A 15,588-nucleotide genomic window follows, 5' to 3' on the forward strand; every position below is an offset into this window, starting at 1 on the left:
GAATTGTGTGGTTATTACAACTTTAATTTTTATCACAGTCAAACCTTAGACATATGCACATGAAGTCATTACAGCTTGTGTTTGAGCTGAGGACAGTGTGGTCATTGTTTATTTACTTTTCTCACAGACCTCAGAAGTGTAAAAAGAAGGTTACTATCCCTTGTGTAGGGGCGGTATACTGTCTAGGACCAACAAATTAGTATATAATACTGAAATCATTTTCACAATCACACATCAGGCACATATACATGGGGCTGACTTTGAGGGTTAGGGGTGAGGAAGCATGTTATGTACATGTATATCAGCAGTCACTTGAAATATATGACCTAGGCAATTTAAAGAAAAAAATAAGACTGAAATTCTTTTCTTTTTCATGATTTTTTTCTTTAGGCCACCATTGGAGTAAAATGCCGAGAATATGCCGTAAAATGCATCCCAGACCATCTGCAACCCTACGGCTTCTTGGGCCCTTGCTTATTTGAGTTATTTCTTAAATGATTACTACTGTGCTGTTTTGTTCAGGAAAGGAGTGTTGAAAGGATGCAAGGAAAACTAAAGTTGAACAGCAACAGTGAATTTCTTTCCTTAATCATAATTTCAGTTCAAGCTATTATTGGATGAAAAGGTTGTGTAAAAAGAAAAAAAAAACTTTAAAATGCACTTCAGAGCATATAGAAAATTCTGGCTTCTTGAAAAAGCTGAGAGTAAGGCAAAAGGTGAGAAAAGGAAGAAAAAAGTAATGTGTATGGCATGGGGAGCACAAAAAGGATGATCAGAGGAGAGGACTGGGGGTGTGTGCGGAAGGTGTTGAAACGGCAGGCCTAGTCAACAGTTCATTTAATTCCAGACATGTAGATAGAGTTATTGCAATGTATCATTGTTGCAACTAAATGCCAGTAACTGTAAGTGTCCCTTTGTTAGACAGGTCGACATAGTGTGGTATATATGCCTGTTGTAATGTAAGAGCTTGTAGCTACAGGTCTGTCTGTACGTACTACTTCTAAAAGTTTGCAGCACAAACTAAAAGGTTTCTTAGGAGGGGTGGCACTGACAGAGTGATACTTATACTGGAAGTGTCTAAGGGGCCCCCAACTTGACATTTGCTAGGGGCCCCCAAAATGCTAACACCGGCACTGTCTGTGTCAAAACTTGTCAGGCTTCATTCTCCTATGGTGATCAGAATTAGGTTATTCAGCTTTCTGTTTTCTGGGTCTCTGAAGAACATAATTAATGACGAGGCCTGAGTGGACTATGCAAGTAGTCTGTTCTTGCTGTCCTTTAAGATATGCATGACCAAATAACCATAAGCATATAGATACTTATTTGTTCTCTTCTGTATGTTTATATATTCTCTTATCCATTTGAAAAGAAAGTCATGAGAAGCTGTGACAGGCTTAGTCATTCAAAGTATCATCAAAAAAACTGAAACTCCTTTATAGGCTTCTGAAAGCTGCAGCAGTAAAGCCAACATTCCTATTATTTAAAAACAAAAACATTTGAATTTGCAAATGTATTAGTACTATGGGGCAACATCACCCCACTCCCAGCTATTATCAGGGATGTATTGCAAAACTTTCAAAGAAGCAATGCAGTAACCAGCACTTTACATTGCTACATTAGATCAGTTCAAACTACAAAAAAAAAAAAGTTTTATTTTATTTGCCGGTTATTACTAAGCCCTAACCTCAATGTATCAAGTGAGGATTGTCAGTACATAAAGGCAGAGAACAATTAATACAGTGCTTATGAAAACTAATATGGGTATACACCAAAACAAGAAAGGGCAGAGTAAAACGAAACCGTGAAAGGGAATAAAGTTTACAAACTTTTTAAACGCTGTTTATTTCCTATGGTACAGACATTGCACCACACTTTGAAAATACATAGGAGATTTTCAAGGAAAAAAGTATAATCTTTGACAGGCATTCCTGGCTAATGGGACAACTCATATTCAGAGTAGAATGCCCAGCTGTTTAGTATTGTTATGATTTGTCAAGTACAAAAGTATGAAATTGACCTGCTTAACTTGCATTGTATTTACCTTGAAGGAAATGTACTTTAGGTACAATTTTGAAGGCATATACCAAGGTATATTTCTAGTAGTATATATTACTTCTCACTGCTGAGACGTACATTAACCAAATAGACCGTATCTATGTAGTTGAGCAATATTTTTGTCCATTGTGTAGGTGCACTGGGGTAAAAAGTAAGTTCTTGAAAATAGATGCGCCTGCTGTGAAAAGAGCATGCAAAGTGTTTTGATAACTGCAGCCCTGAACATTTTCATCTTCGCTACATATCAGTCCACTCATGAGCTATTTAGTGTTCCTTGGAGCATGTAACATCATGAAGCTAGACATTTAAAGGGAGACAAACCTCTGCAGCAATCATATTTTTCCAAGCAAAAGTTTAAGGTAATTTTGTATAACGGAATTAAATGTGTCCCACTTTGCATTTCTTTTTAGAATACAACCTACAATGTTTTAAAATTGAAATGTAACAGCAATGCATATATTTTCCTGCTATTTATGCACTGTTCCCAAAGACAGAAAAAAAAGTATTGATGTATAATTAGATACACATTTACAACCTAATATAAAATTTCTCTGCAACTTATTAAATAAGCTGTAGTAGTCAATTATCAGGTAACAAGCATTCTTCAGAATACTACAGGAATTTATTTTAGCATTCTTTTGATTTCTTTATTAGTTTATCACAGTGCTGACTTGCAGCTACATGTGAGAGTCACAGTTTTATTCAGTTGCTATACAATTCGCTTATGCACAGTCTGAAACACAAGCTGTGTCATCAGATACAGGCTGATAGGTGAGTTTGTCTAACTAGTGTAGGATATGATATATAATCTGCATCTCTGTATTATCTGACCCCCTTCTTCCTTTGACACTAAGCAAAAGTTTCTCAAACCTTTTGGAGGCCTGTTTGAATTTTATCAGATTTATCAGATTGTTGTTTTTGTTTTACGTATACATCAGGTGTCTTGTTCTGTATATTTTAAATGTACTCCATTATTTTTCTATTCTACTAGTCTTTTTTTTTTCTTGTTTTCTGATAAGTCTTTTCCATTTTAAAGAAAATCAGTGCAAAATGCTATTATATACATCTTGACTTCCAGATTCATGAGATGGGTCTTTGGTTGCACTGTTTTCCCATGTGCCTACCAATGTCTGCCAACTCCTGCATTTGATGTATCATTTGGATCCACATTTAAATCACCCAGGTCTATGACGATTCACTTGTGAGCAATTTCTGACATTATCTCTGTTATAGTCATCATTAGCAATGAAAGGCATAATGTCTGACTCAGCTCTAATATGGCTGCCTCAAAGTTTTACAAGTTCACTGCCTTTTGGAATGTCTTGCCATTTGTGACCGTTTAAGATATTATCAGTCATTACCTGGGTGTATTTTCTCCACCAAAGGGGAAAAATATGGAAATCCTCCAGGTTGTCCCACAGAGTCTCTTCTCCATTTAATGTCTTACTTTAATTTTTTTAATGAGTCTGTTTTTAATTGCACTTTAACTTGCAACATGTGTTTGCATATTAAAAATGATCAATTTAAAGATATCTCCCATTAGCTTAATCACGCATTATACATTATTCCTGATAACTCAGTATTATTCATCACATCATCCTCTGGATTCACCAATCTTCTGGGCAGGACTAGCTTAGTCCTGCACGGAAGCACCCGTTTAGGAGCAGGACAGCAGCATGTCATGCATATCAATGAAGGCGCGCTGCCCAAGCTCCTAGGCTTACACAGAGCATGTACAAGTGCAGGGGTCGTGTCTGAGAGCAGAGCTCTAAGAATAAATACGCCCCTGCAATGTAAAACAGCAGACAGTGTGAAGAAAGGCAGCGTGCCTTCATTTATATGCATGGCGCTCTGCCGTCCTGCTCCTAAACAGGTATATCCGTGCAGGATTAAGGGTTTGGAGGGTGGCCTAATGGTTAAGGTGTTTTCCTTAAAACACAAGGTGCAGAGTTTGAGTCTCACAAGGGATAATTGGCTAGGCTTAAAATGGCCCACAAGGGCAGTTAGCCTAGTACTAATCTATGAACATATGAAATGAGCGAGATCGCTCATAGGTGTCTGCAGATCCCCACCAACAGTTCCCCATATGTACAACAGCAACAGTACAGAAAAAGTAAACGAAGAAACCCTTTTATTGTTTTTTAAAGTCCAATTAAAGCTAACTGTAGTTGCGCGGGTGTGCCCATCACTTAGCTATGGTTAAAGGAGCTTAAAAGGCTGAAGAGCATAACAAGGAAGATATATACAAATGAAGCAGCACAGCAATAGTGTAGTGGACAGAGCATTCGCCTAACAAGCAGGCATTCCCAGTTTGAGTACCACTGCTGCACAGTCTATTTTACATGGCAAAACACGTTATAACCAATATTTTTGTTGCAAAACCCACTAAATAACACATATTTATGAACTAGAGTACTACAGGAAATGCACATGTGAAGTATCAGTGTCATAATGAATAAGGCACTAGTAAGCAGGTCTAAGCACAACTAAGCAATAATAAGCATATGTAAGCACTAGTAAGCGTGTTTGAGTGTGTTTGCATGGGTCTAAGCACTGCCTACACAGATTAACCAATCTGGAAGCTTACTGAGTATAAGAAACTGTAACCGGAAGTTAGCAGTTTTTAGCTCCACGCAAACACGCACACACCCGCTCACAACTGCTTTAAAGTGCCTTAATCACTCTATATCCAATGGCCCATGTTCTGCCCAGCAACAAAATAAACAGCCTCTGCAAGGCTCAAACCCAGGATCCTGTATACTACAGTCACAGTAGTTAACCAATAAGACACCACAGCAGTACATATGATTGAGGTTTCAACAAAGAAATCCTCACCATATGAAAATCAACCTTAACATGTGAAATGAATCTATGTACTGTGTGATGTTGTATAACCTGCTACATAACATAAATATGTGAACTGGAGTACTAGAGTAAGGCCAGATGTGAGGCGTTATTGTAATAAAGTGTTGAATTCCCTGGGACCCCATACAGTGTACGTACACATGAATCCCAGATACCAGACACAAATATAACATGTAACAAATAATAAATCAATGTCAAAAGGAAAATATAATGCTAATTAGATATTAAGCAACGCTAAGCATTGCACAGGTCAGCAATGTGTAGGCAGGCTAACTCAATCTGCCCAGTGGTATGCCCCTTTAAGCAATGCCAACATTAGGTAAGCAGATGTGCCCATAGCTTAGCCTTTTCAAAACCGTCCAATCACGGGAAAGTGTGGGAAATCGGGCATATCTAAACCCCACAGGTGCCAATAATTCCCATAACTGGTTGCAGCTGCCTACTGTAGGCAGAATGGCTGGAGTTGGGGAAGGCACTCCGTTTAGAGCGCACCGCTGGGGCACCTAAGACTCCAGATTCATGGCATGGCTCCTGGTAAAACACCATGAGGGGAGACTACTGCACGGCCAGTACCAGGGCTCTCAGTATAAAGCGGAGGCCTGGGACAGTCTCGCCTGTGACCTCACCAGTGCCACTGGTATCTCCCAGACTGGTGAACAGGTCAGGTATCACCATGCTGACCTGAAGAGGTGGAGGGGTGATCTCTTGTATCAGTGGATCCAAGAATCCAGGCAGATGGCTGATGCCTCAGCACTAAGTACTCATTCGACTACGTAGATAATGCTTGCCTAGCTTATGTATACTATGGATAAGTAATGGCTAAAAATCACTGTATGTCTCCGACAGCTGCAGATGAGCAGGCTGCGAACCAGCAAGCCCATGCTGCTAGGCTGCAAAGGCTGTGTCGTGAGTCAGATTATTAATATTCTTGCATTATACTGTCATAACAAATAAATATAACAGTACTAGAAAGTGTTGTACCACTATAAAAATGTATTGTGTATGGGATGTACTGAATAAACCAGACAATACGGCAGGAAGACTGTCATATAGGATGCATGGAAAAAAGGTGTAATATCTTGTGAATAAAAGTATAACCCCTGGAGTGCTTGTGTACATTCTGCTTTCATATGTTGTTGTAGTTTTGCATTTTATAAATAGTACTGTTTTATTAAGCAGTCTTACCCACACTGTTGAACGCAGTTAAAATGTGTAGGAAGTTCAGTATAACAATGTTGGAAGTCCCAAGAGGTCAGTCATATAGAACAACTGAGGGAGACTTAGACAGAAACCATTGGAATGCTTCATACCAATTCCCTGATATCACAATGTACTGTGATGTCAACTGTAATATTTGTACCACACAGAGCAGGGGTTTGAATCCCGGGAATGGTAGTAAGTTGAATGCATAATCATACCCCACAACTGTACAGAGTTTGTGAGAATGTTCAGATAGAAAGCTGTATGCATAATTAGACCCAACAACTGAACAGACTTTGCTAGAATGTTCAGATAGTACGCTGTAAGCATAATCATAACCATCAAATCTACAGATTGTGGCAGAATGTTCAGGTAGTAAGCTGTATGCATAGTGATACCCCTCAACTGTTCTGATCTGTCCAGCATGTCCAGATAACAGGCCCAAATCTGCTGCCCGGTAACCTGTACCCCTGACAAATAAGTGTGATGATCCAAGAAATGTAGGCAACTTATACTGACATATAATGGATAGTCAGACCTGAACATACAAAGAGAATGTATATGGAAACAAACCTGTCAGTGTAGAATTTCACCCAAAGTGTTTGACAGCTATTCCAAAATATGTCACATTAACACCTGCATCCTGTCAAGCCTTGACCAGAGTGTGTGCAATAACGGACTGTTAGGTATGTGTATAACATCAACATGGCTTCTGGGAGTATGTGTAGAATTTGTCAGGTAGTGTTAACAAAGATTTACCCCACAGCTGTAACAGGTAAGAGGTGTAGACTGTAGTTACAACACAGTTCACTCATATACTTGTCTACAAACATGGCATCTGGGAGTATGTGTAGAATTTGTCAGGTAGTGTTAACAATGATTTTCTCTACAGCTATAACAGGTAAGAGGTGTAGACTATATGTAAGACACAGTCCATGTATATAGTAATCTACAAACATACCATTGTACAAAGTAAAGCCATTGGGTAGTGTAATAATACATGTAAGGGACAGATCACTGCAGTGACTAAGAAAGTTGTGAAAACTACAGGGATATATTATTTGTTAATTGATCTCTCTCTCTCTCACCCCCACCATATTTGCAACAATAACCCAATTACATACCTCAAACGGTACGTGTACACTCCATACTTTTGTTGGGACATATGTCCTATTGGTTTATAAATATTCACATTTGGTTCCATGCATGTGCCATGTTACAATATCCCCATACTGGTGGGCTGTTGCCATCATTGAAACATGCATGCTGTTGTAATGGCCACTGTTGTCCCATATATGCATGTGTTCTGCTTGTTCTGCAACTGTTGTAAATCTGGTGTCTTGGGTTAATGGGAATACCTATGCATGCTGTTATGACTAAACCTGAATGCTGTTGACTATTACTAACCAATATCATTCTTAAAACTGCAACACCATAGCTCGTATGGGAAGGCTGGTCACAGCGGACCCACCTGTCCCACCTCAGCTGGCCATGGCACCGAGCACCAGCACGTCTAGCCTGGGACCTCATTCTCAGTAGGCCCTGCACCACTTTCGGGTGGAACCGCCGCAGGGAATGGGGCTCGCCCCCCCCCCCCTGGGAGGAGGGACTGAGAGGTACATGCCACTTGCTGTCAGGTATGGGCTGTGGTGCATAGGGAGATCGGCAGGGAGTTTTGAGATTGGCTATGCCAGCTTGAGGGCCGTGTGGCACAATTAGAGGGTGATCTTGCCCTCCTACCCAGCCCCCAGCACAGCCACCCTTGGGGCTGTGAAGGTGCAGTGGTGACTGCCCATGGGTGGGGACTTCAGTCCCACTGTTTCCATTTGAGGGGTCATGGGCTTGAGACTTCCAAACATACCTCCCCGTCAAAGGTGTTTACCCCCCACATGTGTCATTTATTGCCCCTGTATGCATCTTATTTGTCTTGTGTGTTAACCTACCCAACCTACCTCCCCAAATATACCTTCTACCCCTCCCCAACATCCCACTCTCACTTGAAAAAAAAAGGGCAGTCTGTTACCACAAAAACCTTTTGCCCTATACATAGATGTCCATTTCGCACACATGTCCAATGGACACATGTAATCCTGTCTAATCATCATCACAACAAATTATTGTTGTCCTTACCCTCTCCCTGGGGTTTGAGTGTCCAAATCTACCTCCAAGTTCAGTGTATATGCACAGCTGTTGCTGTATATGAAATGGGCAGCTATGGATGTTCCCTACACCCTTCCTGCACATCCCTGGCTATTTTCCATACTGTCTTTCCCTCTTTGTGCCCCTTTTTCACCACTTTTCTATCAACCCCTTATTCTTTTCTTTTAAAAAAAATTGCACAGTGGTAAGTGGGAGTAAGCACTTTTAAGCAACAGTGAGCGAGTTTAAACCTGTTTGCATGGGGGTAAGCAATGTCTACATAGGTTAAGCAATTTAGAAGCTAACTGAGTGTAAGAAACTGTAACCGGAAGTTAGCACTGCTTACCATCACGCAAACCTGCGCAAACCCACTCACAGCTGCTTAAAAGTGCCTTAAGCACTCTGTATCCAAAGGCCCTTGTTCTGCCCAGCAACAAAATAAACAGCTGCTGCTAGGCTCAAACTGAGGAGCCTGCACACCATAGCAAATGTGAATTACCACTACACTATGGCAGACATACATAACCCTGCTGTTTTTACAAATATAGCATCCAGCAATATCATTCAACAGAACAGGAAATGCATTTATACATGTAGATGTATGTGTGTGTGTATATATTGATAACTAAATAGATATATACCTCTCCCTCTCTATATTGCATATATATATATATATATATATATATATATATATTTACATATAGATATCTACATATGCATATACATACATACATATATATATATATATATATGTATATGTGTGTGTGTGTGTGTGTGTGTATATGTGTGTGTGTATGTGTGTGTGTGTATGCATATATATATATATATATATATATATATATATATATATATATATGTGTGTGTGTGTGTGTGTCTCTAAATACAGATATATATCTCCAGATTTAATAGAGCACATAACAAAGACATATATGCCCACAGGCACTGTAAATGGTGGTGAGGGAGCTCAAGCAACATATGTCTTACACGTATCGATATCCTCCCCCCCAGCCATGCCACCTGTATGATGTGAGGCTGGTTTCGATAACATATCATACAGTACAGTCTCGCTACCATAGCGAATGTACAATGTGTAAGCAATAAACATTCATAAGATAGATATACACACACAGGTATGCAGATACATATATATGTCTCTCTCTCTCTCTCTCTCTACATATATATATATATATATATATATATATATATATATATATATATATATATATATATATAGCGACATATATATAGACATATACGTAACTACACATACACACACAGAGGTATGTCTAGGAAGATACATATTTAGAGGGGTGCACACCACACTGAACAGCCAGTATCTCTACAGTTGCAACCTCATCAGATGGACAGTGTATGACTCACCCATAGAAAAGACAGTTGTTGCCTGAAACATATACCCACAGAGAAGTCAAAGGATGTAATACCACACACAGGTTTGCATATGTTTTAAAGGTTTATTTGTGTACTATTACAGTTCTATATGCCATGTCATTTCACAGTTTATAATCTGAAATACATACAAACAGATCAATGCGACTGTCAAACAGATAATTTAAAACAGTAATCTGAAAACATGACATATGTTGCTGTCCAGGCCAAGGACTTCAAGTACTACAACAGTAAATACTGACTGGGCCACAGGATAACAATCAAGCAACAGTAAATAATGCAGATGTATAGCCCAGCAGCCTCTAACTACATTCTGTACCCAATCCCTAGGGGGAAAATGCCTAAGTTGACACAATGGGATGTATCTGTTACATAACAATGCATAACTGAAACAATCACAATTGAAATGACAAACATAAAAGGCTGTATGGCAGTAATCAGTAGGCCAGCAATGTTCACAAGGTGGAATGTATGGTAATGTACAGCCATATACCTTAAGCCAGCTTACTACTGATATACCTTACATGTTGTAACATCCTAGGTTAATTATGGTGCTTTCCCCCCCTAGACTGACTTACAGGGGTATATAACACTGTTACATACACTGATCTCTACACTACAGAGGGGCACACATGTGTTGTGCAGATGAAGGCTACATATATATGGACCCTACCCCACAATATGTGTGGGGGCCACAACAGCACTGGAATGATGGTGGGAATGGCAGCATGACATAATCACTAGCCACCGCATAATAACCCCTTACTGCATGTCATATCGACAAAGCCTGGTATGTCGATGGAGGAAAGAGGCTGGTACACTGGCCCATATTTGTAATAGTGTTGCCATACACTGAGCAAGTTGTTGTTGTCACAGGATAGTCTGCAACATACCCTTAGGCAAGAATATGAAGTTAGAAACACAAATGAATGTAGCCACCTACTGATAGCACTCAACACACACACACTGCCAGTGATATATCTGACACAAGACCTGTGTGATGGACAGACAAAACATAGGCCCACAGTGGAGAGCTATGCAGACAGACTGCAGTCTATGTTAAACTAGTATGTACACACAAACCCTGCAAAAAGTGGTGCTATACAATGCATATACCAACACTACTCACATTCTGTCTGTAGTTCTGCATCCTTATCCAAATATGTAGCAGTCCAGAGACTGCAAGTCCTCTTCTGAGAGGTATTGCCACCTGCTGTCTGTAACACTGCTGCCCACATGCAGGAAGGATGTCCACCATTCAGGAAAGGTATAAATATATATATATATATATATATATATATATATATATATATATATATATATACACATACATGTCCCATATTTTTGCAACACAGTGCTGCATGCTATGCGGGAGGGGATATCACACATATCAATCCAAACAAATATACAGCAGTACATGTGTGCAACATAGACAGGTATGTCACTTGTGAACCCCTTTTTAGGACCACATTGTACTTGTCTGTGAAGGTGGGATTGTGAATCCGGGTAAGGATAGCAGGTATATTTGTGGAGGTGGATTGGGTTGGTAGACAGAGAACAGAGCCTGCAGGTGTGGTATATGACACATGTGGTGGGTTAACACCCTGGATGGTGAGTGTCATCTGCAACGTGGAAGCCACATACGCCCCCTTATGGAAACAATGGGACCAAGGCTCCCACCCATTGCCAGTCACAACAGCAGTTGCACGGACTTGAAGGTGCCTTGGCTGGAGGCTGAGCAGAAGTTGCATGTGAACCCTGTGAGTGTGTACTGAAGGCCTCATGGTGCTGTAGTGTATCCCCCTGGTTTGTGTGTAGCTCCCTATGCACCAAACCCTGGACCTGACCACGGGTTACAGGATCATGTCTGTGTATGCCCCCAGGGGGGGACACCCGCCGAGGAGGTTCCACCTGAAGGTAATGCGGATCAGTAGTTGAGGAGACCCCAGGGTGGGTCACACATGTGAGGTAGTGTAGTAACATGTCCAGATGAGGTTGGAGAGGTGGCTCTGCTGCCAAATATCTCCAAAACATGCTACTGTGTCACTGTTATAGAACATATGTGGGTAGTAATATTCTACACAATCCCTGAACATGTCCAAAAGCATGCATAGATATTCCCAATAACACAGAATGTCAGATGTGCAGCAATGACATAGCAAGCATCCCACATGCATATATGGAACCATAGTTGCCCTGACAGTGCCATGCAGGTGAATAGTCTGTAACACACCAGCAATTATAGTGTCTACAGAGGGAACATGGCCACAGACAAATAGCACAAAGTGTGTTACAATACAGTACATATATATCCCACTATTAGTTAAGGTGTACCATACATATTGAGTTGTGTGAAAAGTTTGTTGTTGCAGATTTGGGGGGGGCAGAAATGTGTATTAAGAACTATGGTAACCTTGCTGTATGATTTGCTGAGACCTGTTTCCATCTTTATGTCTTTCAGGCAAGATGTCCTTAGGGTGGCTTCCATCATATTCCACAGAGGAGATGGAAATCATCCTCAGCTACCTCAGCAATCACTATACGTTGCTGTTTGGCAGACATGCACATGAGCAGCAGGAGTGGACCACCCTGTGGAATGGCCTCGTCCACAGGGTCAATGATGTTGGACACCATAACTGAAGTTATGAGCAGGTCCGGCATCATTGCTCTGACCTGCTTTGCAATGCCCGCAGGCGTGCTGCTGCAGTATGGAGAGATCACCTCGCAATGGGGGGGGAATCATGCAACCCACCCCCCCTGACACGCGTGGAACAGCTCCTCAGCAGCCTCAGGGCACCTGCCAATACCAATGTACAATAAGTGTCAGACAGCATTTTGGAGGTGGGTGTTACCTACACACCAGCTGAGGAACATGCCGGTAAGACAACAGGGAACATCAGTAGACCACATTTGCATATGCATCTGCATATGTATAGTTGGAGCATCTTCAGCTTCTTTTGGCTTTTCCCAGTTAGGGGTCACCACAGTGGATCACCTGTTTCCATTTCTTCCTGTTCTCTGCATCTTGCTCTGTCACACCAACCACCTGCATGTCCTATCTCACCACATCCATAAACCTTACATTAAGCCTTTATCTTCTCCTCTTACCTAGCAGCTTCATCCTTAGCATCCTATTCCCAATATACCTAGCATCCCTCCTCAGCACATGTCCAAACCAATGCAATCCTGCCTCTCTGGCTTTGTCTCCAAAGTGTCCAACCTGGGCTGACTGTCTAATATACTTATTCCTAATCCTGTCTACCCTTGTCACACCTAGTGCAAGTCTTCACATCTTTTACTCTGCCACATCCAGCTCTGACTCCTGCCTGTTTGTCAATGCCACTGCCTCCAACCCATATAACAATGCTGGTCTTACTAACCTCTTGTAGACCTTCCCTTTCACTCTTACTGGTACTTGTCTGTCACAAATCACTCCTGACACTCATCTCCACCCACTCCACCCTGCCTGTACTCTCTTCTTCACCAGTCTATCACACTCACTATTACTCTGAACTGTTGACCCAAAGTATATGAACTCATCCACCATCGCCACCTCTACTCCCTGCATCCTCACCATTCCTCTGTCCTCCCTCTCATTCACACACATATATGCTGTCATAGTCCAGCTGACCTTCAATCCTCTCCTCTCTAGAGCATATCTCCACCTCTCCAGGGTCTCCTCAACTTGTTCCCTACTTTCACTACATATCACAATGTCATCTGCAAACATCATAGTCCACAGGGACTCCTGTCTGATCTCGGCTGTCAACCTGTCCATCACCACTGCAAATAAGAAAGGGTTCAGAGCTGATCCTTGATGTAATCCTACTTCCACCTTAAACACATCTGTCACTCCAACTGCAGATCTCACTGCTGTCACACTACCCTTGTACATATGCTGTACCACTCTTACATACTTCTCTGCCACTTCCAACTTCCTCACACAATACCACAACTCCTCTCTAGGCACCCTGTCATATGCTTTCTCTAAGTCAAGAAAGACACAATGCAACTCCTTCTGACCTTCCCTGTACTTCTACATCAACAGTCTCAGAGCAAACATTGTATCTGTAGTGCTCTTTCTTGGAACAAAACCATACTGCTGATCATTAATAATCACATCCTTTAGTAAAACAGCTTCCACTAATCTTTCCAATAATTTCATGCTGTGAATGATCAATATTACCCATGTGCAGTTACTACAGCTCTGCACATCACCCTTATTCGTATAATCCAGTACCAAAACACATTTCCTCCACTCCTCAGGCATCCTCTTACATTCCAAGATTCCATCAAACAATCTGGTTAATCATGTCACTGCCATTGCCCTTAAACACCTCCAAGCTTCTACAGGTATGTCATCTGCACCAACAGCCTTTCCATTCTTCATCCTCTTTATATCTATCGGTACCTCTGCCTTGTAGAGCATATATACCTGATATGTCATAACTATTGTTTGTTGGTGCATAGTAGTAATAAACAGATGTGCATAAGTGCTAGTATTGCAGACTTGTACTGTTGATGTACTTTAATGCTGCACCCACCCTGTAGCAATGCCACAGCTGTGGCCACTAACATTACACCTCTCATACTCTTATGCAGGTCCCTCCAGTATACCACCATGGCAGCAGCCTATATCTGGTGAGTATGGTTTATGTTGATGCTTTCCAATACACCGGGCATGTACTGGCTACGGTATATACCATGCACACATCTAACGTACCTACTCTTAATGCATGCTGTACATATTCACGTATTATTGCTATTACATGCACTGCATCACAGTGATGACCATGATGGAGTATTGGAAAGGTATATCAGACACCTGTGGGATAAGTAACATCCTGTCATTATGAAATTTGTCCACAGGGATTAACTTAATGGTGGCACACACAGACTACAGTAGGGACATGTGTGAAACATCACCCATGTACATTGCACCAACAGTTTATATACCAGTATTACAATGGCAACAGTTATAGATGTACACTATGGCATAATGTATTAGTGTGGTCCACATTATTAGCTGGGACTTGGCTGTAACATGTGCATTTAGCGTGTGGGACACTGCAAACTGACACACATGTGTATCCCATACTTGTCAAACATCTGCAAAAAGCCTGAAGGTGGGGGGGGGTGTCAGCATGACACACCAGTGCACTGCAGCAGGGAGCCATAAGAATGGTAAGAATGGCTGTATCTGCACTCAGACTGGGACAGTAACTGTGTCAGACATAACTCTACACCCACAGAAATAGTGACGGCAGTGTGTGAACACCAAGGGGTGTGGATATGTGTAGACCTTGCAATCATGCTGAGTTGGGGAACATGTGTAGGGCAGACTGACCATACACAAGCAAATGCAGATGGGCCATGTTAGGATAACCCTGACAGGAATAGTGACTGCTGTAGTACACATAACAATGGGTGCAACAAAATGTCATGATAATCGTGTGCACACATAGGCACGCACATGACTATATGCAATGCGGTTAAGCATCCGCACACCTAACACCTTTAATAGACACTGCATGTGAATGTACAGGACATATGGCACATATCAGGCTCATGTACTGTTAATATATGTAGCTATGTTGTCCCATGGCAGATCAAGGAATGGTGCATCACATCAGTAAGAGTGTGTAGATTCCCCATAGCCACGGTATGATCTGGCAGTTGCCTTTGTAATACTACTGGATTGTTCATACATGGTCTGCTAATGTTGAAAGCTGTAGACCACACATCAAGCCTTCACAACTGACATCTGACCACACATCATCCCAGGTATGGTTTGCTGGAAAACAGAGGGTCTGTGAGCATTACAGCTGACATAACTGACACAGTACTACACATTCAGCAATGGGGTGTACACCTGTGAGTTGTGCTGTACAGTACATGGTAGGGTGCATAACAGGTGCACAG

This window comes from Protopterus annectens, chromosome 1.part0 (genome assembly GCF_019279795.1).
Source record: "Protopterus annectens isolate FY-2018-M chromosome 1.part0, PAN1.0, whole genome shotgun sequence".
Lineage (NCBI taxonomy): Eukaryota > Metazoa > Chordata > Ceratodontiformes > Protopteridae > Protopterus > Protopterus annectens.